Genomic DNA, 26,997 nt, shown 5'->3' with positions numbered 1-26,997 from the left:
TAATCGGCAAATTACACAAATTTCCGTTCAAAATTCAGACCCAGCAGCTGGAATCCCATTCACACCAAGTTTTGATGAAGCCCCATTGAGTCCAGCGGGATTTGTTTCCAAGTAAACACCCATGGTCTGCAAAGTTGCAATCCGGTGTGCATTTACTCAGAAGTCAACCACACTGAAAGAGATTTATGTGGGGCTGTGCTGCCAGAAGGCTGCAGCCCGTCCCGTGCACCCTTATTCATGAAGAATCCCCATTGAATTCAGTGGGTTCTGAATCAGAGTAGTCATCCCTGGAAGTGATGATCATAATAAAAGACTTCGACCCTGTGCGCACTTACTCGGGAGCAAACCCGCATCGAACTCAATGGGGTTTGCTTTTGCGTACGTGTGGATGGGTTCATCAGCTGGATTCAATTCAGCAGACTTTTTTTATACGTGGTGTGTGCGCGCGTTTGTGCGTTTTAACTGGCCTCCCGGCAGCAAAGGGTGCTTTAAGCCTGGGGACATACTAAACGAACCTTTTCGCCAAGATGCAGCGAGGCGCTCTGTGTGTGCGAGACACAGGCGCGCGCGCTCTCGCACGCGCATACACACAAATACACTCATCGCAGACCGAGAGGAAGGCAAAGAGGCGCGCACAGCCACTCAGAGGCGGCGAGCGAGAGGGACCCGGGAAGGCATTGGCGGAGAAATCGCAGTCGGGAGAGCATCACCAACCAGAGGTGGTCTTTCCACCTATTTCCCAATATCATCCAAATCTGAAAAAAAGGCGAGAAAAGAGCACTGGAGAGGCGGCGAGGAGAAAGAGAGAGGAAGCGAGCGAGCGGGAGAGCAACGCAGCCAGGCTATCTAGATCGCCGAGCCCTCAAAGTGCTGGGGAAATCACTCGGCTTGTGGAGAAGGGATGCTATGATTTTTATTTTTTTATTTTTTACCTGGGTTTCGCAGCCGTGAAATCTCCAGATCTGATCCTCGTCTCTCTCTCTCGTCTTCTCTTTTTGAGGGGGAGGAAATGAAAGAATAAAGATCTTTCAAAGAAACTCCTGGCACCAAAGACCTTAAGGGACTGAGAAGACCAGCTCTGGCCAAAAGAGGCTGGACATCCCCAAACTGAAGAGCAGGCGAAAGGAGAGAGGCAGAAGAGGCGGTGTGAGAACTGGGGTAAGTGTCAACCTCTCTCCCTCCCTCCTCTCCACATCCATCCATCCCTTCGTGATTTCTCTCTGGCTGTAGTAGTTTATGAATGGCCTCTGGGCTGATTTTGGACTGTTCTGAAGGGGAGGGTTTTTTTTTCCTGGGTTCGCGTCTTGCTGTCACTCCCCTTCCTCTTGCCCATTCTTAAACTAATGGGTCGGTTTTGCCCATCGGGTGGTCTTGGCTGAGAAGAAGGATTTGCTTCTTTTTGGACAAAGTTCAGGCTGGAAGGAGAGCGGCTGGCTGGCTGGCATTGCAGCTGAAATATTCCCAGGACTGAACGGTGAAAAGAGAGGCAGCAGGCGAATGTGAGGAAAGGGCTCCTTTTGCTGACTGCAGTTTGCTGCCTTACAAAACAAGGAGGCATGTCTAAAGTTCCCGGGCTTTGGAGATTTCCTGGCACCGAGGTTGGCAAAAAACAAAAACAAAAAAAAACAACCCACAGATAAAATGCATCAGAAAGCCAAACGTTTCAGTGGCTCTGGCAGGAAGCAATGTGTGCCACTGCGACTTGTGTAGAAGTTCAGGATGGGGTTTGACTTGGGAATAAGGCAGTCTCCTCCTGAGTCAGTGAAGGAGAGGGTTAAAAGGTGATCCGAAAAAGATCGACATTTTTTTGGGGGGGGGGGCAGAGTTAGGCAAAGCTGGAATTATCTAAAAATGCACAGATTCTATTCTGCGAAGCAGTGGCTAAGAGGATGAGCGTGGACTGTTCACAGTTGGCTGAAAGAAGAGTTGAGAATGTGTTTTTTTATGGTGTTACAGCTAAATATAGTAAGTCTCACCCTTATCTGTGGAGAAATCAACATGGGCTTGTTTTGGCCAGTTCTGTCTATTCAAATCACAATCCGCTTCTTCTCCTTGAACATAGAACTTGTGCAGTTGCCGACATCATCTATATTATATTTTAAAATGACACATAATGTGTGATTGTCACTTCAAAGTTTTCTCACTTGGGTAAACTTCCTGAAATTTTACACTGTGATGAATGATAGCATGCAAGTAATTTTCTTTTTGTCTGTCATTCCCCTTCTCTCTCACACATATGCAATATTATCTACAAAAGAGATCTTGAGACCCTACAAGAAAACTTTAAAGCAAACTGAAATCTCTCCAACACACTTTCCCTCAACAACCTTAACTAACAAAGCGCATGGATCTGTTTTGTATTTTTTTGAGATGGAGATTATTATTATTTTAATAAAAAGAAATCAGGATAAGTAATTGAATGGTATTTGAGTATCATTTTGGAATTTCAAGAGAAATCTGGAATTATTTCAGTCAAGGTGCATCACTGCCAGCTGATGAAAGTACATCTGGAATGTTTAAACAAAAAAATTCCTTCCAGTAGCACCTTAAAGACCAACTAAGTTAGTTCTTGGTATGAGCTTTCGTGTGCATGCACACTATCTGTATCTGGAATGTTTGTAAGGAGGAAAGCAGTTAGGAAGTGATTTTAAACTGGGAAATGGTTGATAGAGAATTGAGTGGAAAATAGCCGTCAGAAACAGAGAGGTAGGACCCCAACATGTGCTCATGCTCAACAATGCAATGTCTTGGAGATGCTTTTTATATTAAAAAAATTACTTGGGGGTTCATTACATGTATATGCATGTAACATGTAGTTTGCCCAGATGTCCTGTGAACATTAGTGGAATGAGAAATATTTAGCCTCTTTTATACATGTATTAGTGGATTTTTTTTTTTGGGGGGGGGGTTCTTGCTTCAGAGTCATGCTCATTGTTATTCCTTAAGAGTTTCTCTCTAGGTTTATTGTTCACCTGTGAGAGGCTGAACAAACTTCTGAAGATGAGCGGGAGTTGAATGCACATATTTTAAAATAGCGGAAGTTCAAAATGTGTAGGAAATATGACTGATATGTGAACAAAGAATGTTCCAAAGCGGGGGAGAGGAATCAAATTCTCGAACATCCAGGCTCCGTCTACCAAATTCAATTGAGCTGTGTGGTTGGGTAAGCACCATCATAAAAGTTATGATAGTTAAGAGCACAGCGACTGGAGGTCTGCCAGAACTGGGAGGGGGAGCAAGAAATCCTCCAAAACAAAAAAATCGAAGAACAGGAAATATCTGCTAATTGCCTCAATATGTGGAACTCTTATACCCACACAATTAATGCTTCTGGAGCATGGGCTACAAGTGGCAATGACTGCTCGGGAGTATTAATATATTGTGATGCTTACAGGGTGAATGTCTTTGGTCTTGCAAATTGTTTCATCCAGATGTGAGTGAATCCACAGCGCTGAATCCATTTGCTTATTTCTATAGCTGCATCAGTGTTCCATGGTGAGGGTCATCTAAGGTGGGGGAAGGTTCCTTCCCCAAGCAACTAGCAGTCTGTGACTTGACAGTGGAGGAAGGGGATCGAAGGGCAGGGAGGCAGAGGAGAGCAAGAGCAATAAAGGATCAATACGAACACATGCTGCTAGATGGACCATTTTGGCTTGGTGGTGTATCACTTGGGATTAGATGACTTCCATGGCCCTTCAATATGTGAGTATATTATATATCAGGTCTGGGTAGCCAACATCTTGAAAGGCAGTCATTACTTTCTGTACCCACTGAAGTCAAGAGCAGAAGCACAAGGGAGGATATGGAGAGGTTGATCAGAACATCTGAGTGGCAGGTTGGGGAGACCTGGTGTGGTTCAGTAACCAACGGACCTAGAGACTCGAGTTGTCTTTCAACCTCTGTTTATTGTCCTTAAGTGGACATTTGTCTCTCCAATACACTCTTTATAAAGCCCAGCAGCTTCAGTGGTCCAACAGAGATGGCGTTCGAAACCCAAACTCATTTCCTGTTTAGCTGTGAAGTATTTCTTCACGCAATACAGAATTGAATTTATGAAATTTGCTGCTCCTTTGTGAGCCACTACCATAGACAACTCTAAAAGGGGATTAGACAAATTCATGGAGGAGAAGTCTCTCAATGGCTTTTAGTCAGAATTACTGTACTTCCTCCAGAATCAGAGGCAACATGCCTCTGAAAACCAGTCACTGCGGTTAAGCGGCAGAAGGCTATTGCCCTCATGCCTTACTTTTGGGTTTTCTAGAGGTATTTGGCTGGTTCCTGTGGCAGCCATCCCAGCCAATCTCTACGGACCTTTGCTCTGAGTCAGCAAAGGTTTCCTCATGCTTTTGTTAATGTCCGTATCAATGCGGCAGCTTCAAATATGCATTTATTAGGTTTCTGTACTGCCCTTCCTCACGATGGAGTCCATCTGAAGAATTATCGGTGTACGAGAAACACCTGTGTATGAAAAACATGAAAACCGCATGTAGATCCTAACGGGGGACAATTGCACACATGTCTGGTTCATTGTATGTACCTGGATTTTGGTACATGCAGTAATTTGGTACATGCAAGGAGCCACATGTACAACTGCAGTCACCAGAGATGCAATTTCCTGGGTTTCCATTTAGGAAATCCACAAAGTGTTTATAACTAGACCCCTTTCTTATTTTACAGGGCCAGGGTGAGGATTAAATAGCATGTAAACGTCTTTTAACTTGTCCTGAAACTTTATGTAGTGTGGTGCACAAATGGCCTCTTAAGATTCTTCACCATATTTTTGTGGAATAAAAATTGGGCTGTGTGTGTGTGGAGAGAATGTTATCATCGTTTTCCTCCGAGAGGAGGAGAAATTTTCTGTCAGTTTCTCAGGGGTGTGGCTTACTGGTGGTGGTGGTAGTAGCATAACTCGTCCCCTTCAGTTTTTTTAAATTTCTGTTTTGCTGCCCCTTGGCAGTTTGGCCGCCATTTTGTTTCAACTGCAGCACCCTGAATCTAACATCCAACAGTGCAAATGGTATTGTGGGAATAATAATAATAATATATTTTTTATTATTTGTACCCCACCCATCTGAATGGGTTGCCCCAGCCACTCTGGACGGCTTCCAACAAATATAATTTTTTAATGTTTAAAACATTAAAAACTTCCCTATACAGGGACAATGCAATGGCATGGCAATCACACAAAACCACATTGGAATAGCAAAGCAACACAGTGATGTTTAAACAGTGGTCCATCGCTTCTAGTTATCTCTCCAGTTATGAAGTTTTAAAGGTAGGTAAATATGCAAAAGGAGTAATTCTTTAATAAACAAAACAAAAAATGAACCATGGCTGAGATAATATTTTAAAGTTCAATACCTCTAGAAATGTGAACATCACAGATAAGATATTTTGGGGGCGTAGACAAAGATGTTCATTTGTGATGGATGTTCATATGGATTATTTCCAGAGCAAATGTTGTCAACCAAAATGAAATAAAATGCTGGAGAATATTGACAGAAAATTCTACAAAGTGGCTCTCATTTTTTTCTAGGGAAGAAAAATATCAGAAACTTTCTTTTAAAAAGCAGGGGTGGGGGGTTCTGATGAATTTATGTTAGGAACATGGCAGAAAAGAAATCTGCATGGAAGATAATAAAAAAATCAGCCTTTGTGTTACTTTTCAAATTGGTGATTTAAATGGCGGACTTCTTAAAAAGAAAAAAAAATGCCATGGAAATGCTAAGTAATAGTTAAAAAAGAGAGCGTGCCCTACCATTTGAAAGGGAGATAAGAAGGTTTTCACTAGAAAAGATAGCCTAACCTTTAAGAAAAGATCAAGGCACTCTCTGAGGATAGCTCAGATAAACATGATGCAGCTGTTAGGGTAATAGAAGCACTCATACAAAGTAGCAGGAACGAGTCGGCTGAGTAACATGAAGCACGCGGGATTTTGTCCGCACCCTAAAAGCAGGTCAGGGCTCGTAGTTTGCTGGAGTCCACTGAATTAGTTGCTGACATAGGGAGCCTATTGGGGAATCGGCGGGTTTGATTTATGTGGTTTACAGAAAGAAAGAAAGAAAAAATCCCCCCCGTTTGGTACTCCAAGAAAACTATTGATTCTGCAAAGGGAAGGTTGATTGCATTGGAACAGATTCAGGAGAGATCCAGGGACCAGCGGGGGTCAGCAAAGGGTAAAGAGTTCTGTGTAGAGATAAAAGCACACCTTTCTGTGTTGAGGCAGTCTAAAGATGCTACCCTTTCGTTTAGTTTCCATGAACTAAAACCATCTTGTCAAGGGGCTATTTTGTTAAGGAGATAAAATGGAAACTTCGCCGCTGAAATTTGCTTGTGTGTGTGTGTGTGTGTCTTCAAGATGTTTCACTGACAAACCGAAAACAAACAAAAAAAGGCATAAAGTATTACTGTTTGCAAACATGCCATGCAAACAGGTGCATTAGTCGGGAAGCTGAGATTAGCTGCAGCTCCCTGTCATCTTGAGCCCCCCCAGTGCAAACCTGAATCTACTGCTAGCACATAATGTATGAAATGGTCCCTATTTAACTGGTATATTCCTAAAGACTTACAGCAAAGTTCTATGCATGTTTGATCCAAGTCTCATTGAATTTCATGGGCTCTACTTCCAAATAGATGCATTGCACACAGACTTGCTGTTTTTACTTAAACACAGCAATTACACATGCAATTTATTTATTTGGAAGTAAGTCCCGTGAAACTTTGGGAAACATACACAGGACTTGGCTGTAACCTTGTTTCATTCATTTCTGTGAGACTTACTTCTGAGTAATCGTGCATGGAATGAGGCTGCAAGGCTGCCTTCTTGAGCATGCTTACTTGGGAGTAAGTCTGGGACATCCATCCATGTCAAAATACTTAGGCTTGTGCATCTTCTGCAGATTTCTGAGTAAGCATGCATATTATTAGATTGCAAATTAGTCATTTTCACAGTTAATGTAAATCACTTATGGCCCTAATGTAGGCAGAGAAATGGATGATTTGTTAAGAAATCAAGGTGGTTGAGGTATCAAGCTTGCCTCGTATTTCCTCAGAATTCTGACTTTGTCAGTTTCCCTCAAATCCAAAATAACTCAAATTTTACAAATTTACAGGTGAGAGCCAAACTTCATCATCCATCCAGGAAAAGAGTGAGAGAGAAAAGGAGAAAAAAAATGACCACATTTTAGGGGAAGTGCAAAATACGAAACTCTCTTTTGCTGCAGATGTGACCTTTTGACCCGGCACTCCCCAGTCAGAGCTTCTCAAAGCCAATACAGAAATGCCCCAGATGTCCCCCCAAAACAGTGGGGCATATCTAAATGTTGCCCGCATTCCATTTCCCCAAGACATATGTATCCCTCTGAATCATAACTGTGATGACCGACTTGTTATTTCCGACTGATGTTTTTTGTGCGTGTGCTAAAATAGTTCCTTGCTTCCAGCTTCCGAGAGCTTTTTCCATTCCTCCAAACGCACCGTATAATTTCCCACTGTTCCTTTGCACCCTCCATATGTTCAGGCAAACAGCTTGCATGTTACATTTTCTGTCAGTTTCTGAAAAAGCCTAGATAACTCATGCCACTTCTTAGAGTTTAAAAATACAAACAACCCCTTGAAAGCTGCCAGGGTTGGAGCGGCTTGCATTTTTAATTCCTGTGTCTCTCGCAGTGTCCAGTTGGTTGCTGCTAGCTTTGTACGACTGCAGGGATTCTGGACATATGGCTGTTTTTCTTCCGCGAATACTTTCTCGAGCACTTTAGCAGGCTGATGTTCTAAAAAGGGAAAGAAAGCATATTCTTGCAGCTTCTCTTTTATGATAGGGAAGGGGGTTGATTGGAAGCCACGGGGGTCCCTGTATAATTTTATTCTCTGAGCATTTGGAATCGATAACTGTATGTCGGAGGCTGTTCCATTTTCAAATTACATTCTTAACACCCAATGACATGCATTTGTATTTTATGTAATATTGGTTATGGCGGGGGGAATATTTAAGCTGGAGTGCTTTCACTGAACATGCCCCTGTTTTTCTCTCATAAGCATTACTCACAATCTGTGTGCGCAAGTGTGACCAAGTTGTGTAGATTTAAACTCTGTTGCGGTTCAGAAAAATCTAATCAAATTATGAATAGCTCAGGGTACTGAACTGGGGAGGGTGCAAAACAAAGAATGGAAGATGTAAACTGTGGGAAAGACTGAAGATAGTGGACCAGCAGTAATGCATGGAGGCACTGGGCAGTCACAAAGCAAGGATGGGGATCTAGTCACCACCAATGCAGTGATTCCTTGATGTTGCCACTGCCTTGCCTTGACACATCTCTGTCCGACTGAGCACAATACTGCCACCGCTGGGATAGCATCAGCCCCGCACCCCACTGCTGTATTGGGCGCTCAAAGAATCATAGAATTTTAGAGCTGGTAGGGGACCCTGAGGATCATCTAGTCCAACCCCCTGCAATGCAGGAACATGCAGTTGCCCATATGGGGATCAAACCTGCAACCTTGGCATTATCAGCACCGCAGTCTAACCGACTGAACTATCCATTCATTTGGCAGTCGATCCCACTGCTTTCATAAGCTTTTATTTACAAGGGAAGTGTGTTCGAGAATTGGGATATTTCCTATTGAAGTCAGTGATGGGAGCAATAATCTAATACAGGCATAGGCAACCTCAGCCCTCCAGATGTTTTGGGACTACAACTCCCATGATCCCTAACAGGACCAGTGGTCAGGGCTGATGGGAACTGTAGTCCCAAAACATCTGGAGGACCGAGGTTGCCTATGCCTGGTCTAATATTAAATAATCTGTTACAGTGGTACTTCTGGTTAAGAACTTAATTTGTTCTGGAGGTCCGTTCTTAACCGGAAACTGTTCTTAACCTGAAGCACCACTTTAGTTAATGGGGCCTGCCACTGCTGCCGCGCCGCTGGAGCACGATTTCTGTTCTCATCCTGAAGCAAAGTTCTTAACCCAAGGTAATATTTCTGGGTTAGCAGAGTCTGTAACCTGAAGCGTCTGTAACCTGAAGCGTTTGTAACCCGAGGTACCACTGTACTTGACTCAAATATTCTTGTGGTGGGAGTGAGACCTGTGGTTTAATCCCACATCACTGGTGAGGAAGACTATACCCGGTGCTTTTCTTCTTCTTCTAAAAAAATGTTTAGGGGTACTCTCATTTTGACTAACCCCCCCCCCCATTTTATAGTTCAAATTGGGAAAAATAAATACAGTAAATGGACAAAAATATAAAGATTCACAAAACGTTTAGGGGTATGTAAATTCCTGTGCCCCCCCCCAGGAAAAAAGCACTGACTATACCACATCATAATGCAAATATAGGTATACATGCCCCTTCTTCCATTCAGCCTTTAGGCTTTTCCCACCGTGTACCATGCCTATGGTTATAGGCGGTCTTTTGGCCCCTCACACAGCGATGAACAAGCAGAGATTACTGTACATCTAGTGGGGAAAGGAAATGGCCCCTGCACTCCTTTGGTTCCTAGGTGGGTGTTCTAGGGGCTATCAAAAGAACTAGATTTCCCTCTCTGAGGGCAGAGATGGAGAGAGACTTAAGTTGAACGCCTGTTGTTAGAAACTGCAGGAGGGGAGAGGTCTTGCTTAGATCTTGCTTGCAGGCTTCCTGTGGTCATCAGGTTGGTCACTGTGAGAGAGCAATGCTGGATGAGATGGGCCGTTTGTCTAGATGTTTTTATGTCGGGTTTTTAGATGTTTTTATGTCGGGTTCCCCTCACTGCACCACGGAAAGTCAAGCAACGTTTGTCCCTCCGATCTCAGAGCTCTGAAATATATAAAAAAGCGGCAAGGACTGAACTGAAGGATCCATTGTCTTCCCAGTTCCCTGGAGCATTGGGAACAATGGGGAGGAAACAACAGCAGCAGCAGCAATAACAACAACAACTTTTGCAAGCACACTCACCCCTTTGAGAACCACAAAAATGAATGTTAAGAAAAATAAGACCTGCTTGATATTAGAGTACAGGCAAAACGGGTTATGAGCCTTTTCTCTCTGTTTCTTTCTTTTTTAAAAAAGCTTCACTCTTTTTCCAAATCCATGAAATCTTCCTTGCCACACCCATAGCATCCGCGTGATCTCATTTAATGTTGTCTTGCAAATAATTGAATATACCAATTTTGGAACTAATGTGAGTCTTCTGTCCCCCTCCCCCAGCTTGCAGAAAGTAACCTCACTGCAACAATAATGGGGAATAGTAATTTCTCTTCATTCTTTGGGAGAATCATTCAGCTAGCTGAAGAAGGCTACACCTGGGTCTAACCGTACTCTGTGTTCAAAAATCAGTTTGGACATTCTGTACGATTTCCTGCCAGAAACTCCTCAAAGTTGTATTGACGCACTGTTCTCCTCCATCCCCACTTCTCCTTCCCCTAGCAATTCTTTAATTATTGATACGTCCAATGGATGCTTTATATATATTGGATTCTATAAATATAGTGGAATTTGTGTCATATGGTTCAAAATAAAATTGAGTTGAACTTCCTCCATCATTTTCTAACCCCTCATTCACTTCTACCTGGCTTCACCCATCCTGACCTCACTTCTACCTGGTCAAGCCTATTGTTGTTCCGTTTATTTACTTCTGTTCTGTCAAACCAGCTTCCATCCAGTTTGAAAACGTAAAGTCATGGTTAAGTTGAGGTGTGTACATCTGAGACAGCTACTGCACATGCTCAGAGGACAGTGCATGAGAAGATGACAGCTTCCTTGAATGTGAGTTTGGGGCAATGCGTATTGGGTGAAGACATTTCCACCACCTCTCTGGTGTGTACAGCAACATTAAAAAGTGCTTAAAATGCAGTGGGGAAAACAGAAATCGGATGGAATTAGCCACTCAGCCAATCCCTGACTGTAACTTACACAGAACCTCATTGTGTGGCGAGTCCCCCCCCCCAGTGGAAATAAAGCCACATGACACAATTATTTAAGGTTAATGGGCTAAATATGGCCACAACTTTATTGGTTACAGGTAATGAGCGGTATTGGCTTAGGCATTGGTCCTAACCGACTATATCCGACGCCAACCCGTCTGCTTGAAGTGCAGGAAGGGTTAACCAATAGTAGGGGGAGTCCTGCTGATGCACATCAACTAGGAACTCCCCTGGGGTCACCGCTAGGGGGTGTGCCTTAGGCCCTCACCTCCCTAGGCTTCAGACAGGGCCACGCCCCCCCGAATCCTTTATTGGACTACCCTTCAATATGTGGGGCAGGTGATGGCGCTTCCTCCCTTCTTCCATCAACAAAACAATACCAATACCAATGCCTAACCGCCAATACTAAGAAAGTTGTGACAATTTGCTATGAGGTAGGCAAAAACCAAGTGGCTGGTGCCAATTTGCCAAGTGGAAAAATTCTTACCAGGCCCCTCAATGGCGACCAACCAAGTCCATAGCAAGGCCAAGGAACGAAAACCTTATAGGGCGGGAAACAGGAACAGCTGGTATGCGGGAAAAGAGGGAGATCCCCGGCCATGCCTGTGTTTAAATCGGGCAGGCCATGCCCCCAAAGCCAGCCGATTGGCTGGCCAGCGGGTGACACGGCCGGGGATTCCCCCAATCGCGTGGGGGCTGGGCCATGACGTCCGCAATCCCACCTCCTCTGCAGGGCGGAAGTGGCTTTCCCTGCCCTTGCAGATCATCATATGATCCAGTTAGCAAACTCACATTCTAACTTAACTATTGCGTGGCTTGACCACATAAATTCATCCAAACAGGTAAGGAATTAACATCGTTTCAATTTCTTTCCGTCCATAGCAGCAGAGCAATGAGTTTCAGTTCCTTTTGTTTCCCGGGTGAAATGTTTTGTTAGCATGCGCGTTCCAAAAGGGGCAGATTACTTGTTAAAAGGAAAAAAGATTAAAAAATGAGATTCTTTTTCTTCTTCCCCCAAGTAAAATGATAAAACGCACTGTTCTTCTTGCATGGATATGTGTTTCAGAGAAAGATATTTTTTTCTTTTGTAGAAAAGAAAAAGAAAACCCTCTTAGATGTAAGCCCCAATCTGCCTTCCTTATTCAAGACACACCAAAGTGTGTCATTCCTGGCCTCATTCTTCTCTCTGTCCCACCCCTTCATCTGAATCCTTCATACTGCGGTGGCAAGGCAGATAAAAGCCGCACCAATCACTGGAGAGACCCTTCGCTTCTGAACATTTGTGAGATCGCCCAATGCTCAGTAAAGTACTCCAACTTTCCTATTCTTATTGTGGATGTGATTGGTTGTGGGTTTTTTTAAAAAAAGGAATGCTCATAGAAATCTATTCATTTCTCTCTCTGTCTTCCTCACTGACCTCGGCACTGTGGGAAATTATTTTAACTGCTAGCATCCGGAATGCCCTTTATCCTCGATGCAATGATGCAATTTCATGCAGTGTTATGAATCATATGCTCCTTGCCCTGCCGTTATATTCACCGCTTGCTTTCCATGTTGCCGACATGGAGAAAAATGGTACAATGGTATCCCTGGATCCGACCCTGCTCCGACCCAGAATAACTTCAGGTTGTAGAACCAAATGTCCAGGGGAGCAGCACAAGAGACTCTTGTGGCATGAGGCTACTGGCTGACCATGTAAACTACTTAGGACTGAGGGCAAGGAAAACATCCATACTCTTGGACTGCTGCTGGACTCCTAGTGGACTCCTGAAATAGATGACTGACATTTATCTCTCCCCCCCCCACGCCACATCATCTGGAAACCAACATTTTACTTCCCCACAATGCCCTGGGGCAATACTCATTGGGGGCATTGTGGAAATTAAAATGGCAGCTGCCCAACTTTGATCATAAGAGCACAAAGATGAGCCCTGGTGGGTCAGACTAATGTCCTTTCTAGCCAATCTTCTGTTTTCTCAGTGGCCAACCCAGGGGTGGATTACTATGAATATTATTATTATTATTATTATTATTATTATTATTATTATTATTCCCAGAGGTCTTGGAGCAATTCACAGAAATACATAATCAAAATAAAAACAACAACCCAATAAACACCCCCCACACACACCATGAAGTTTACGAAGTTTAAGCTTCAGGGACCCTCATTCTGGAGGGGTCCCAGAAGTGACTTTAATCCATATTGCTTTTAAAAAAATGGGCCTAGTAGACCCAATCTGAGCCACATGACTCAAATTGATTGTTTTTGTTTTTGTGTATATATTTCAACAATCCCAGAGTTTGAGTCAGGAGCACAGATGTTGTAAAGGAGTGTTGTTGTAAGTTGTCTGCTCTGCTGTGGCTAATGTAACCCCCTCCCCTTTTAAACAGAGGTCAAGGCCTTAGGGGAAGAACAATGAGTTCACAAAAGTACTTACACATGTAAAATTTGTGGTGATACATTGTGGAACAACCCCATTTAAGAAGATAACAGTGGCTACCCAGTGGTGAATCAGAGCGGCCACCGAGACCACTTAACACCGGTCTTGAAAGACCTACATTGGCTCCCAGTATGTTTCCGAGCACAATTCAAAGTGTTGGTGCTGACCTTTAAAGCCCTAAATGGCCTCGGTCCAGTATACCTGAAGGAGCGTCTCCACCCCCATCGTTCTGCCCAGACACTGAGGTCTAGCACCGAGGGCTTTCTGGCAGTTCCCTCGCTGCGAGAAGCCAAGTTACAAGGAACCAGGCAGAGGGCCTTCTCGGTAGTGGCACCCACTCTGTGGAACGCCCTCCCACCAGATGTCAAAGAGAAGAACAACTACCAGACTTTTAGAAGACATCTGAAGGCAGCCCTCTTTAGGGAAGCTTTTAATGTTTAACAGACTACTGTATTTTAATACTTTGTTGGAAGCTGCCCAGAGTGGCTAGGGAAACCCAGCCAGATAGGTGGGGTATAAATAATATATTGTTGTTGTTGTTGTTGTTGTTGTTATCTTGTTGCTGGTTGTAAAGGGACCCCCAAAAATGGCTTCAGGGCCCCCAAACTGTAGGTCCACCACTGTCCCAATGAGAAGTCTCTGGGAAGCCTTTAAATTGAGCATGATCCATAATAGCCCTCTCCCTTGGGACTCCCACACTATTGTACCCTTATTTACCCTGAACCAAATCTTCCTTTTAAACAAACACTTAAAATATTCAGCTTTCTGAGAAGTATTCATTAGATTTATTCGTTCTAATGAAAGGCAGGTCTCTTCCTTTTTCGATCAAACTTGCAATCCATCAAAACCTTTAGCTTGAAAAAACACAAACGAGTACGTAGTCTGCTTCTTTCTCCTCCTGCTGTTATCTGTCCAGGTGGGAGTTTATGACATTTGCAGATTTGCACATCTGATGTGCTGGAAGCTCCTGAATCTCCAGCCTTATGTTTTACAAGGGACCTCGAAGATTCTAACTTGAATCTATCCAACACTTGCCTCAGATGCAGCAGTCTTGGCAATGGGTGAATGATGCTGCTGAGACGCTTTGATCAACTAGCAGTGTTTAACAGATGACCACACTGTGCGGGGAATCATCGGTGGTGGGTTAGTGTCCCATCATACCCCACAGAAATGAATCTTCTGGCAGTCCCATGGCTAAGTCACACTAAACATGCTTACTCAGAACTAAGTACCGTTCAGTTAAATTGGACTTACTCCTGAGAGCCAGTATGGTGTAGTGGTTAAGAGCAGTGGACTCGTAATCTGGGGAACCGGGTTCGCTTCCCTGCTCCTCCACATGCAGCTGCTGGGTGACCTTGGGCCAGTCACACTTCTTTGAAGTCTCTCAGCCTCACTCACCTCACAGAGTGTTTGTTGTGGGGAAGGAAGGGAAAGGAGAATGTTAGCCACTTTGAGACGCCTTCAGGTAGTGATAAAGCGGGATATCAAATCCAAACTCTTCTTCGTCTCCTGGTGAAGCGGATCTAGGACTGCAGCTTTGAAGTGGATTGGAAAATGTGACTGTGGGAAAATACATCCATGTGGTTTTTGTGTTTTTTTTCATCTTTTTTGTATTTTTATTTAGATTTTATTTAGTACATAACAGAAAAGAAACATTAAATCATTATACATTAAATCATTATACAATATCCAAAAAGGAAAAAGAAAAAACATAAACAAAATAAAATAAACCCACCACCCTGTTTAACTTCCCTCCACCGCTACTCGTCTACTCTAGAATCAATTTTACCCTTATCATTGCATTCTGATTGTTTTTATTTTCTCTATATATATACATATGTCATTGATAATTTATTGTTTTGATGCATTTACATTGTTAATCTAAGCATATTAGCATGTCTTTTTTAGAGCAAATTTTTGTCATATAATCATCAAAGCATTGCCATTCGCTTTTTAGTTTTTGATTTGACTGCTATCATATGGATGTTGTTAATTTAGCCAATTTGAAATATTCATTTAATTTGAGAATCCATTCCTCCTTGGTAGGTAGTTCTTTAACTTTCCATTTAGATGCTATTACTATCCTGGCTGCGGTGGTCGCATATAAGAATTCCCCCCCCCCGCCCCGATTTAGGTATTTCGTTTCCTAAAAGGTCCGGTAGGTAAGCCTCTGGTTTTTCCGTTAATGGTTGTCACTCATCTGTCTCGGGAGACATTGGAGGACTGCACCTTTGGGGGTGAAGTCAAACTGCTGGGTGATTGCCTGCTGTGGCTGGAGAGATTGATATGGGAGAGACATGTTTTGTTGCAGCTGGGGCAGATGAAAGTGTCTGGCTGTGCTGCCGCAGACGCACCATGGCGTTTCTTCTGTCTGTGCTCCTCCTGGTGGTCATTTCTCCTCCAGTCGCTGCTATGGGTGCACAACTTGGCTGCCTGTCTCCACACACTGTGATTGTCTACAAGGGATTCCCACATGACGGGACTGATTCAAGAATGGCAAATGTTTAAAAATGAAGCAAAAATAAATGGTGTGAATATTTTACCACGGATCTACTACATTGTATCTGTTAATAGGACTCATCTGTACTGTTGTTCAATGTGGAGAGTACTTCCATTAATTGTCTTCATATTACATTGTCGTCCAAATTACTGTCCTTGGAGGCTTTTAAGCATAGTTTGGATGGCCATGTGTCATGGATGCTTTAGTTTAGATTCCTGCGTTTTGCAGGGGGTTGGACTAGATGACCCTTGGGGTCCCTTCCAAATCTATGATTCTATTATTTTATTTTGTATACTGCCTTTCCTAAGTTAAAACCTTTCAAGGGATGGGTTTGGCCATGGGACACCCAATTGCTGAGCCCTTGGGTCCTAAATCTTGATGTTCAGAAGAGGGTGGGGAGTGCCAACTTTACAGCTTTCTATATACATTTTAAAAAAATCAAGTAACAAAACTACTGAGCCTGAACTACTGTTGAGGCTCTGATATTGACTGCCTTTGATATTAAAAGGGGCACTTTTTCAGACTTCAGAAATGTAGCAAATAAGAGATGTGTTCGTGTGTGCGTAGGCAGAGGCAAGATTCACCTGCAACATGGATCTTACATTTTATTTTGGTTGGTTTTCAATATTTTTCTCCCCCCCCCCCCTGCAAAATGAAAGAGGTGACTGTAATGGAAATGCAGAATCTTTTTGAGAAAAGAACGGCAGCAAACCCATGGTAAACTATGCAAAGAAGTTAGACATGGAAGCAGTGGCGTAGCATGGGGGTGCAGGGGGGGCCGGCCGCACCGGGCGCAACATCTGGGGGTTAGGGTTAGGGGGCGCAAATCCGCGGGTTAGGGGGCGCAAATTACTTGCCTTGCCCCGGGTTCTGACAACCCACACTACGCCACTGCATGGAAGGAGCATATTGTAGATCAATGTTTGTGTTAGACAGCTGAAATACGTAGAATGTGTGTGGATAGGGATGAGGGAAATTCTTTGCAAACTTTTAAAGGTTTGATCCTGGCTATATTGCACAGTACAAAATGTGTGCATTCTAACAACATCTGGTGCAGTGCCTTTCTATCGTTAATAAGCAACACAGGTCAGATTATTCCCTTTTTACAGCAAAGGGATTTCTTGGCAAGCACAGTTATTGCATGGGCTCATTGAACTGCTTCCAATAATTGTCACTAAAAGTATAAGCACCACAAGACACCCACAGGTATGGGTGCTCCTGAATATCAGAAGGCCCAAATAGTCCCCTTCCCCGTAGGACCCACAGCCCTGGGTGCAAATCTCCCCAGTCGCTATTTACCACTACAGTAATATCTTGGTTCCTGAATGGCTTAGTTGATGAACAAATCGGCTCCTGAACACCAGAAACCCGTAAGTAAGTGTTCTGGTTTGTGAAGATTTTTCAGAAGCTGAACATCCCATTTCAGCTGTCGGCATTATTTCTGGGGCCAATCAGCCAATCAACCAATCAGAAGCTGCACCTTGGTTTTCAAACGTTTTGGAACATTTTATTCTGTTTTCAATCTGTTGGCAGCCACTCAGACTGGCTGGGGAAACCCAGCTGGATGGGCGGGGTATAAAGAAGAAGGAAAATAAGGAGGAGGAGGAGGAGATATAGAAGTATAATCAGCCATACCAACAGGCTAAAAAATAGCTTCTATCCGTGGGCTGTTAGGCTGCTGAACGGAAAATAACAAAGCACAATTGACTTGCATGGTGGTGTGTTGTTCAATAAGAGATTGAATGTTGGGGGGGAGGGAGGCTCATTTAATTTCATTGTACACAGGTTGTACAATGACAGTAAAGGTAATAATAGTAATAATAATAATAATAATAATAATAATAATAATAATAATAATAGGTCAAATGGACTTCCAGAACGGATTGAGTTCGAGAACCAAGGTACCACTGAATTTAATAGGCAGTACTCAGTGTTGGCGCCAACCTCTTCTCTTTCCCCAAACATTCCCACCAAGTGACCAAACCGGTAACTTCTTCGATTCTGCACTGCAGTTTGGAGGAAGTGAAAACAATCCCTCTACAGGTCAAGCATAGATGGGAATAAAAAAAATCCCACTCAGCCCCACTGTGATGGCCAGCTGGTCCCCCACTGCCCACTGGGAGGGTGGGCTGTGTGCTGGCTGAATATTGAAGAGGGGGTGATAAAGGTGGGGCATCCTTTTAATCCCTACCCTCTCTTCCCTGGTGGCCCCTCCAAGATGGAGGAGACCAGGAAGTGGCTACTTGCCCTTCTTCCAGTCCCACTGAAAAAACATGCCCTCCTGGACCCTTTTAAAGGCTGGATGGAGAAGCAATGGTACTTACTGACACCACTGAAAATGTTTGCCTGACCAGGCACAACAGCCCCAGCCCCCAGGGAACATGGGAAAGGAAATAAAGACTCTTGACAACATTATGGAATTAAAATTAGGCCACAACTTTATTAAACTTCCACATGTAGGAAGTCCTTGGCTTAGGCCTTGGGCATGTATCCTTCCAGTGGCGTAGCGTGGGGGTGCAGGGGGGCCCGGCCGCACCGGGCGCAACATCTGGGGGTTAGGGTTAGGGGGCGCAAATTACTTGCCTTGCCCCGGGTGCTGACAACCCACGCTACGCCACTGTATCCTTCCCAGCCCCCCAGCTGGGGAACTGGGGCACATCAGGGTAAATGGGATATGGGGGTGCTCTGCGTGATGTAGGTTTAGGCAGGCAGCCAAGCCCATATCCCTGCACGCAGGGTAGTTCACTAAACCTTCCAGCATATGGCCAGGGACACCCATTTATGTAACCCCTGGAATCACCTCCGCAAGGGGGTGAGTCACCACTTCACACAGGAAAGAAAAGACTAAAGGATTCCATTCAAGGCCATAACCGCCAAAGTTGTGACGAATTGCTACGGGGAAGACAAAACCTGCCAATGCAGGAAAATTTCTTCCCGGTCCTTCAACAGCAACCAGTCAAAGACCGTAGCAGCGCCCGCTAAACAGGAAGAAAAGGTTAACATGTAAACAAGAAACATTAACAAAAGGAGGGTAAGGAGGGTGAATCTCCAGAGTCGTCTGCCTGGCTAATACCGGCTCCCCCCCTTTTTTTATTAAAGATTTTCTTGATTTACAAAAGTGTTTGCAATGTCTCTCTCTCGTATTCTCCCCCCCCTGTAACATTTTTACAAATCAGTTTCATTTGTTGTGACATTAGGAAGAAAAGGGGGAAAGAGGTGGAGAGGGGAGAGATGAGTGGGGTTGGGGTCGGGCGGCGATGTTTCTATTTTAATTACTATATGTAGGGTTTGGTGTCAGTGTTGCTTGTGAAGGTTCTTTGCTGTTCGCTTGTGTTCCTTTGGTGGTGAGAGAGGTTGGGGTTGGCCTAGGGAGTGGTTAATTCATTTGTGCTCGGCTGTGGTGGTCTTACAGCATACAAATCAATATGGCGAACCTGATCCAAAACACCCAGCCACTCCTCCCCCTATTTATAATGGGTCTGGCCCCACTTCCCAGGAAATGAAACTTAAAGCTGAGGCTGGGTGTGAACCTCTGAATAATACACTGAGAAGCAGACCTGCCCCCTTCTACTAGCAAGTTCCCTGGGAACTGTAGCATCACACACGATCCAACAAAAGGCACCCACAATATAGTGTGAGTGCTCATTACGAAAGATATTTTTCTCTTTTGGCTAAGTCATAGTTTGGATGCCTGCCATAATTTTGAACAATGCGATATTCAGCTACAATGGTAGAGACTTCTGTTTTTCTTTCCGTAGTTCATTACATATCATAACTGATTGATTACCTCACCCACAGATTGTCTTGCTTTATCAGTCACTTGCTTTTTGGGTCATTAATTGATGCCATGGTCCACTGTTTGTGACTTCACAATTTATCACCATGGAGGAAATTAGGTTGTCACCGACAATGGATTAAGACATTGTCGAATGAACCCAGTGGAGAGAGGGATGTTATTTACACAAACTACTTGGTACTCTGCATGCAGGTAAGTCAGGTAGCACAAAGACAAATTATTAAAGCGGATTGTGACCCAAGACATTTATTTCTAGGTTTATGATGCATATGCAAAACGTGTTTAGCAGGCATTGCCCATAGAAAGAATGAAATCTTCCTTGTCTAGGAAGAATATTCAGAGCCAGCCCACATTTCAATTTTTTGTGTGGAGTAGGATATGTGTTCTAGAAGAGACAGTTATCAGGACCTATGTGCCTCATTACTTCTGCCATACTAGGCTGTTATAGGAAGCTTCCTTATTCCAAGTTAGACCTTTGGCTCATCTGGGGAGCTCAGGATTAGAAACCTGGATAGCACGGGATTGGTAGGCACACAGAAGATTCCAGCTGCATTCACCTGAATGCTCTCAGAAGCCCCATTCAGAACTTTGAACTAAGCATGCAAAGGTCAACGTGAGCCCAGGAGATGTTGAAGGGGGGGGGGTTGACACTCATGTTCCTTACTTTTACATATCCTCCAACATTTCTCCAATGAAAATAGGGATGTCCTATTCCATTATTATTATTAATTACTATTATTCCCCGCCCATCTGACTGGCTTTCCCCAGCCACTCTGGGCGGTTTCCAACATATAAAAACACAATAAAACACAAAACATTAAAAACTTCCCTATTCAGGGCTGCCTTCAGATGTCTTCTAAAGACTGTATAGTTACTTATCTCCTTGACTGACATAGCTCCATACCCTCCAACATTTCTCCGATGAAAACAGGGGCTTCTCAAGGAAAAGGGGGGCATTCTGGGATCAAATCAGAAACTGGGACAACATCTGTAAATCTAGGACTGTCCCTGGAAAATAGGGACACTTGGAGGGTCTGTTTTTAGTTTTTCCAGACCTGCCCAAGATGGTTATCTTCTGTCTCCCCAGTCAGAGGCACTCATGTTTCTGAATACCAGTTGCTGGAAGAGTGACCTTGTGCTCTAGTCTTGCTTGAGGGTTATCCACAGGCATCTGGGTGACCACTGTGATAACAGGATGTGGCACTGAGTGGGCCATTGTTCTGATCCAGCAGGCTCTTCTTACATTCTCATGTCTTCATAGGGCTTATGACCTCATGGTGTATAAGCATTAAGCTTTAGTTTGCATTACGTACTGAAGCTATAAAATAAAAAGGCGAAGCATCTGCCTACCTTCTATACAAGGAGCCCAACTCCACAAAAAAGCACCAGGAGGGAATCTAGGTAGGTGGTAAGAATGCATCTGTCTCGCTGCCTCGTTTTTGTATGCATCACAATTTTCTCATTAATGCTTACTTTTGTCTAGATGCATGATATAATATGTCGGGGTGCTACACCTCAGCAGCGAAAAGCAAGCAGATGGACAATTAATAAATGCTTGACAGGAATTTAAAAGCAAATCAAAACACAGGGCTGAGTCACACAGGCTGGCTGTGGCATGGGTGAAACATTCCCACAGCTTCTTCCCATGCCACTCTAGTCGGGCGGGTGACTGCGAAAGAACTACCTGGGTGGGCCCATGACATTGCTCCTTCCCACTTGAACCATGCTCATCTGGGAGGAGGACTCAAAAGGAAACTACACTTGGTGATAAACACACTTTTTAAAAAAGCAGTTTGCTCAATCTTGGTGCTTCTATTTTGAAGCAAAAGCTGCAGTGTGGAGCAGATCTAGTGAGGAGTGGTTTCTGGAGAAGGGCTTGGGAAATGTCCCGAGAGAGGAATGTAGGGCCATATTCTGCCCCCAGGCCCAAAGGGGGATGGGGAAATGCAGCTATTGGGAATATAGTGTCTTATTCTCTTTTCCTAGGCTAAACACACCCAATTTCTTCAGGTCTACGACGTAGCCTTGAGATCCTTTACCACCGTACTTTGCAATATTATTCTCTCACAGCTGTTTGTCCTCCTTGAACTGTGGCACACTGAGCTCAGTTCAACACTCTGTGTGAAGTCTTATCAGATGTGTACGTCTCATCTGAGTTGAAAAGAAGGTGAGGGAGATGGAGCAGGCAAAGATATCCGCGTGGTTCCAGCCAGAGCTGGATATCACAGCATTCCAAAGTATTAAGGGAACGAATGCCAATCAACACAACAACAAACGTTTGTTTGCTTATTATGATAATTTATAATCTGCCCTTCGTTCAAGGTCCCAGGGTGGAAATACATCAATGTTTAAAACCAAAGATTTAAAATTAATGCAAAATAACAAGGCACATCAAAGAAACTGGCAAAAATTTCACAGTAAATATTAGAAAGCAGGAGTGGAGCAACATGATCTCTTTAACCCATGATCACACTCATGCTTTAATAAACCAACCCTTAAACTCTGGTAATCTATTATGCACGGGTTTTTCACTACAAGACAAAGGTTGTAAGCACTGAAGATCTTCTGGCTGGGGGTTATGGGCTCAGCGGAAGTCCAGCTATTCCAGTGGAACACCACATATGAACATAAGAGCCCTTATGGATCAGGTCAAAGGCCCATCTAGTCCAGCGTCCTCTTCTCATAGTGACCAACCAGATGCCTGTGGGAAGCCCCCGGGTACTAACTGAGTGCAACAGTGTTCTCCTCACTTGTGATTTTCAGCAATTGGTATTCAGAGACATATTGCCTCTGACAGCAGAGGTAGAGCATACCTGTCATGGACTGGTTGGACACAGAAGAATGGTGGGAGGAATCAGCTGAGGAACCACCAAGGGAAGAAACTTCAGAGCCCAGGGAGTGATGGTGGGACAAGGATGAGTAGCCAGAGGGAAGAAGACATAAGAGGGCTTAATGAGCTGAGAGAGTCAGTGACAGAAGTCCAGAAGCTGAAGCAGGCTAGGGGGAAGAGGGCAGCCAAGAGGCCAAGATGAATCAGGCTGGTGAAGAGTCATGGGTGTCTCCCAGAACCAGAAGAGAACTTAAATGGGTGGAACAGCTTGAGGCTGTACACAGACACAGTCTCCGATTGCTTGGATAAACTATGGAGAGGAGGGGACTTAGATGGCCCCAGGGAGGTGAGGACTTTTAGTTTCGGCAACTGATTCATGGGGCCAGACCATGAGCTGCTGTACTCATTAGGCCTGGCACACAACCAAGTCTGTGAAGATCGTGTTTTTGCTAATAAAGACTTGATTCCAACTTTGAACAGTGTGGCTTACTGCTGGCTCACCATTTGACAATACCCATTTGGCAGTACAAATAAAATATGGCAGCAGAACAGCCAGATAAGCCAGACGAATGGTTGAAATGGTTTGGAATTTTGGGTGTGGAATGGGAAGCACAAGGAAGGAGCGCAATCTCAGTCCTTCTCCTGTTGATGGCACAAATTTACACTAGCCCCAGACCTAGCACAATAAATTTCTTCCCATTGACTTCTAAGAGTTGCGGTGGCTTTTCTAATAGTGTAGTGACAACATAATTTCAGTACAGTGGTACCTCGGGTTACATACGCTTCAGGTTACAGACTCTGCTAACCCAGAAATAGTGCTTCAGGTTAAGAACTTTGCTTCAGGATGAGAACAGAAATCGTACTCTGGTGGCATGGCAGCAGCAGGAGGCCCCATTAGCTAAAGCGGTGCTTCAGGTTAAGAACAGTTTCAGGTTAAGAACGGACCTCCGGAATGGATTAAGTACTTAACCCAAGGTACCACTGTACTAGCATAATGTGAGCATAGGATTCCTCTGTCCACTTGCAATCCTCTAACTGAAAGTAAATACCATTCAACTCAGCATGGCTTACTCACATGTGCACACTGTCCAAGTTGTTCATTGTAAAGTTACCTGGATTCCTTTTGGAGGAAGGGTGGCATGTAGAATTGAGAATAAAAATAAAATAAATCTCATACTGTGCTTTAAATATGGTCTGTCTGATTATAAATTATCTTTCAGAATTTCTGAACCGTTTCCCAAGCAAATCTTTATCTTCTTTTATAGTGACTAGTGACTTCTTATATTATTTACTGTTTGTATTATGAATAACTTGAATGGAATTGTTTGAATTCTGTTTTGTTGTTCTGTCTGTTCCCAGGAGGAAGCTTCCTGCCCAGTGCATTGGCAGTATCCAATTTTATTAAATGTACATTTTCCAGTACCGTTTTGAGACTTGCCTTTTCTTTTCTGTAATGCCAGACAACTTTCCTGCTCTGTGTTAAAACAAACAAACAAACAAGTCCACGACGTTAAACAAACATGACAGGTGCTGGTGACAATTGTGAGCAGCAGAGAATAGTGTCATGGCAAGAAGGAAGGATCATGGTCTCAGCAGGCCTGAACTGGGAAAGGGAATAATGTGTATAGAATGGGAATGAGTGAACTATCTTGCAGAAGACCCTAAGCAAAGGATGCTGTGGAATTCAGCATAATTTAGTGTGATTAGCCTTTGTCCTTGCACATCGGTTGCGAATGGAGCCCCCTTCCAGAATGGCATGTGTTTTTGTTTGTTTGTTTGTATTTTTTTGCTGGAGTACACTGGAATGTCACTGATGCAATAATCTTCATGCATTTGCGATGGATTCATATTAGATCATCTGCACATCATTCTGCTTTATTGATTGCTCATTTATTTATTTTATTTATAAATAAATTTATCCATATGCCACCAATTCCTCCAATATACAGTGGTACCTCGGGTTAAGTACTTAATTCGTTTTGGAGGTCCATTCTTAACCTGAAACTGTTCTTAACCTGAAGCACCACTTTAGCTAATGGGGTCTCCTGCTGCCGCCGCGCTGCCGGAGCACGATTTCTGTTCTCATCCTGAAGCAAAGTTCTTAACCAGAGGTACTATTTCTGGGTTAGCGGAGTCTGTAACCTGAAGCGTATAAAACCTGCAGTGTATGTAACCCGAGGTACCACTGTAACATGGGGAAACATGGGTGAAGCAAACCCCTGCAGCCAGCAGGGGAATACACAGGAAACATCAAACTGAGCAGGATTCTCTTGCTGGAAACATGCCCATGCAAACAAATCTCCTTTTTCCACCCAACACCGCACCCCTGGCAGTCCTAGAACATTCTGGGAGGCCTGACCCAACGGGTCCGAATCCCCCTGACTCAGCTGAAGCCTAGTTCAGCCCAAAATGGCACACTTCAGTTTGAGATTTGGCTAAATATGGTGTAAGTCCTTATTGCCTAAACAATGGCATTTTTAGCCATCCTCAGAAACAGTACATTGAATACACCTGCATATAGGGATGCCAATGTGAATAAAATATTGGGAGGGGTCAAGTAAGCCCTGCCCCACATAATCGTATGACACGGTAAACACACACGATTTGAATGGCAATGCTCATCAACTTTTGGCCCCCTCAAATATTTTAGGGGGGGGCAAAGACCCCTCATCCCCTAAGAGTTTACTGCTAGGCATTCATAGCATTAATGGGCAGCAAGTTCCGGTGACTAGCTGCCGCTGCACTAAATGCCTATTTTCCCAGAAGTACAGAATGAACATTATGTGGCTTTTGTAAAAGTGCCAGTCCCACAGGATCAAATGCATAGGCTTGCTCTTCAGTCGGATGACAGATTGGATCTTTGGACATCAAGGGGGTTAAACTGTTGGCTAGAACTAGCAGAGCTGCCAAGATTCATGTTTGTTTACGTCCTTCATTCACTCCTTTCTGAAGAGTCACGGTCAGTAAGCATCTGTTTCGCTGCTCTATCCCACAGAATACAGAGTGGGGCTAAAGAGCTGTTAACCTGGAATTGGGTAAGGCCAGGTCTGGTGATTTAGGCTGGCAAGCAAGCTGACATTTGGTGATTCAGAAATGGGGCTTGAGCTATTCAAAAACAACACAATTTAAAAAAAAAAGGGGGAGATCCCAATTTTGGATGCTAGGAGAATGAACTGCTAGCTGAGAAATTCCTTGTTCTAATCTCGGCTGAAAATTCAGTGGCTTGCCTTTCTTTGGTCAAGCACCTACTTCTCCATGGCTCTGATCTGTAATAACACTGGCAATTAATTATGCTGGCCCACCTTATGAGGAACGGCTAAGGGAGCTGGGCATGTTTAGCCTGGAGAAGAGGAGGTTAAGGGGTGATATGATAGCCATGTTCAAATATATAAAAGGATGTCACATAGAGGAGGGAGAAAGGTTGTTTTCTGCTGCTCTGGAGAAGCGGACACGGAGCAATGGATCAAAACTACAAGAAAGAAGATTCCACCTAAACATTAGGAAGAACTTCCTGACAGTAAGAGCTGTTCGACAGTGGAATTTACTGCCAAGGAGTGTGGTGGAGTCTCCTTCTTTGGAGGTCTTTAAGCAGAGGCTTGACAACCATATGTCAGGAGTGCTCTGATGGTGTTTCCTGCTTGGCAGGGGGTTGGACTCGATGGCCCTTGTGGTCTCTTCCAACTCTTCTATGATTCTATGATTCTATGCTTTGCATGACTGCTGTCTAAAAACGTGACTGAGATGATTATCTTGAGCATTCCGGGGACATCTGAAAAGACCTATGTAAATACTAAGGGTTGTAGCCATTGAAGTGCCACTCATGCAAATATTTTCAATTTCGCAATGGAACATCTCTTCCTTCTCCCCCTGCATGCCCCCCAAATCTGTTCTGGGTTTGCCCCCAGTGCTCTGGAGAATTTTTTTTTTTTGGGGGGGGGACATGTGGGAAGAGGAAGTCCTTGCACAAGTGAGACAGCTACATTAGATGAAATCCTAAATACTTTTTGTCCAGGAAGTCTCCTAGTCTTTTCCACTCTCTAGCAATGGACATTGCAGATTTCCACAATATATTACTCCTCACAGTATTTAAACCATTTTGTACATCCATGATAATATCTAATTATGAAAAGAAAAAAATAGAATTAGAAATATTCAGGGTAGGATTTAGGAGAACAAGTGTTGAAATTTGTTTTGCACCTACAGTGGTACCTCGGGTTAAGTACTTAATTCGTTCTGGAGGTCTGTTCTTAACCTGAAACTGTTCTTAACCTGAAGCACCACTTTAGCTAATGGGGCCTCCTGCTGCCACCGCACAATTTCTGTTCTCATCCTGAAGCAAAGTTCTATTTCTGGGTTAGTGGAGTCTGTAACTTGAAGTGTATGTAACCCGAGGTACCACTGTATTTGAAATGATGGTGGTGAAGTAATTATGTTGCAGAGAACCAGTCCAAATTGGATAATTGTTCCTCGGGATCATAAAAATATGATTGGAAACAGAATTCCTAATGCAGAGACTCAGTATTTTTA

General features: G+C 43.8%; 1 protein-coding gene across 3 annotated transcripts in view; it reads left to right on the top strand.

The window, feature by feature from the left end:
* The first annotated feature begins 600 nt into the window (after positions 1–600).
* CNTN5 (contactin 5) overlaps positions 601–26,997 on the top strand; it is a 650,966-nt gene continuing 624,569 nt past the window's right edge. For all 3 annotated transcript variants that reach the window (XM_081909603.1, XM_081909601.1, XM_081909602.1), the window contains exon 1: positions 601–1,158. The gene's annotated coding sequence lies outside the window, so the exon portion shown is untranslated. The remainder of the gene's footprint in view (positions 1,159–26,997) is intronic.

The sequence above is a fragment of the Podarcis melisellensis genome (genome assembly GCF_964234715.1).
Source record: "Podarcis melisellensis genome assembly, chromosome: 4".
In the NCBI taxonomy this organism is placed as follows: domain Eukaryota; kingdom Metazoa; phylum Chordata; class Lepidosauria; order Squamata; family Lacertidae; genus Podarcis; species Podarcis melisellensis.
Note: the sequence above shows the minus strand (reverse complement) of the source record. Positions and strands in the feature narration are given on the sequence as shown.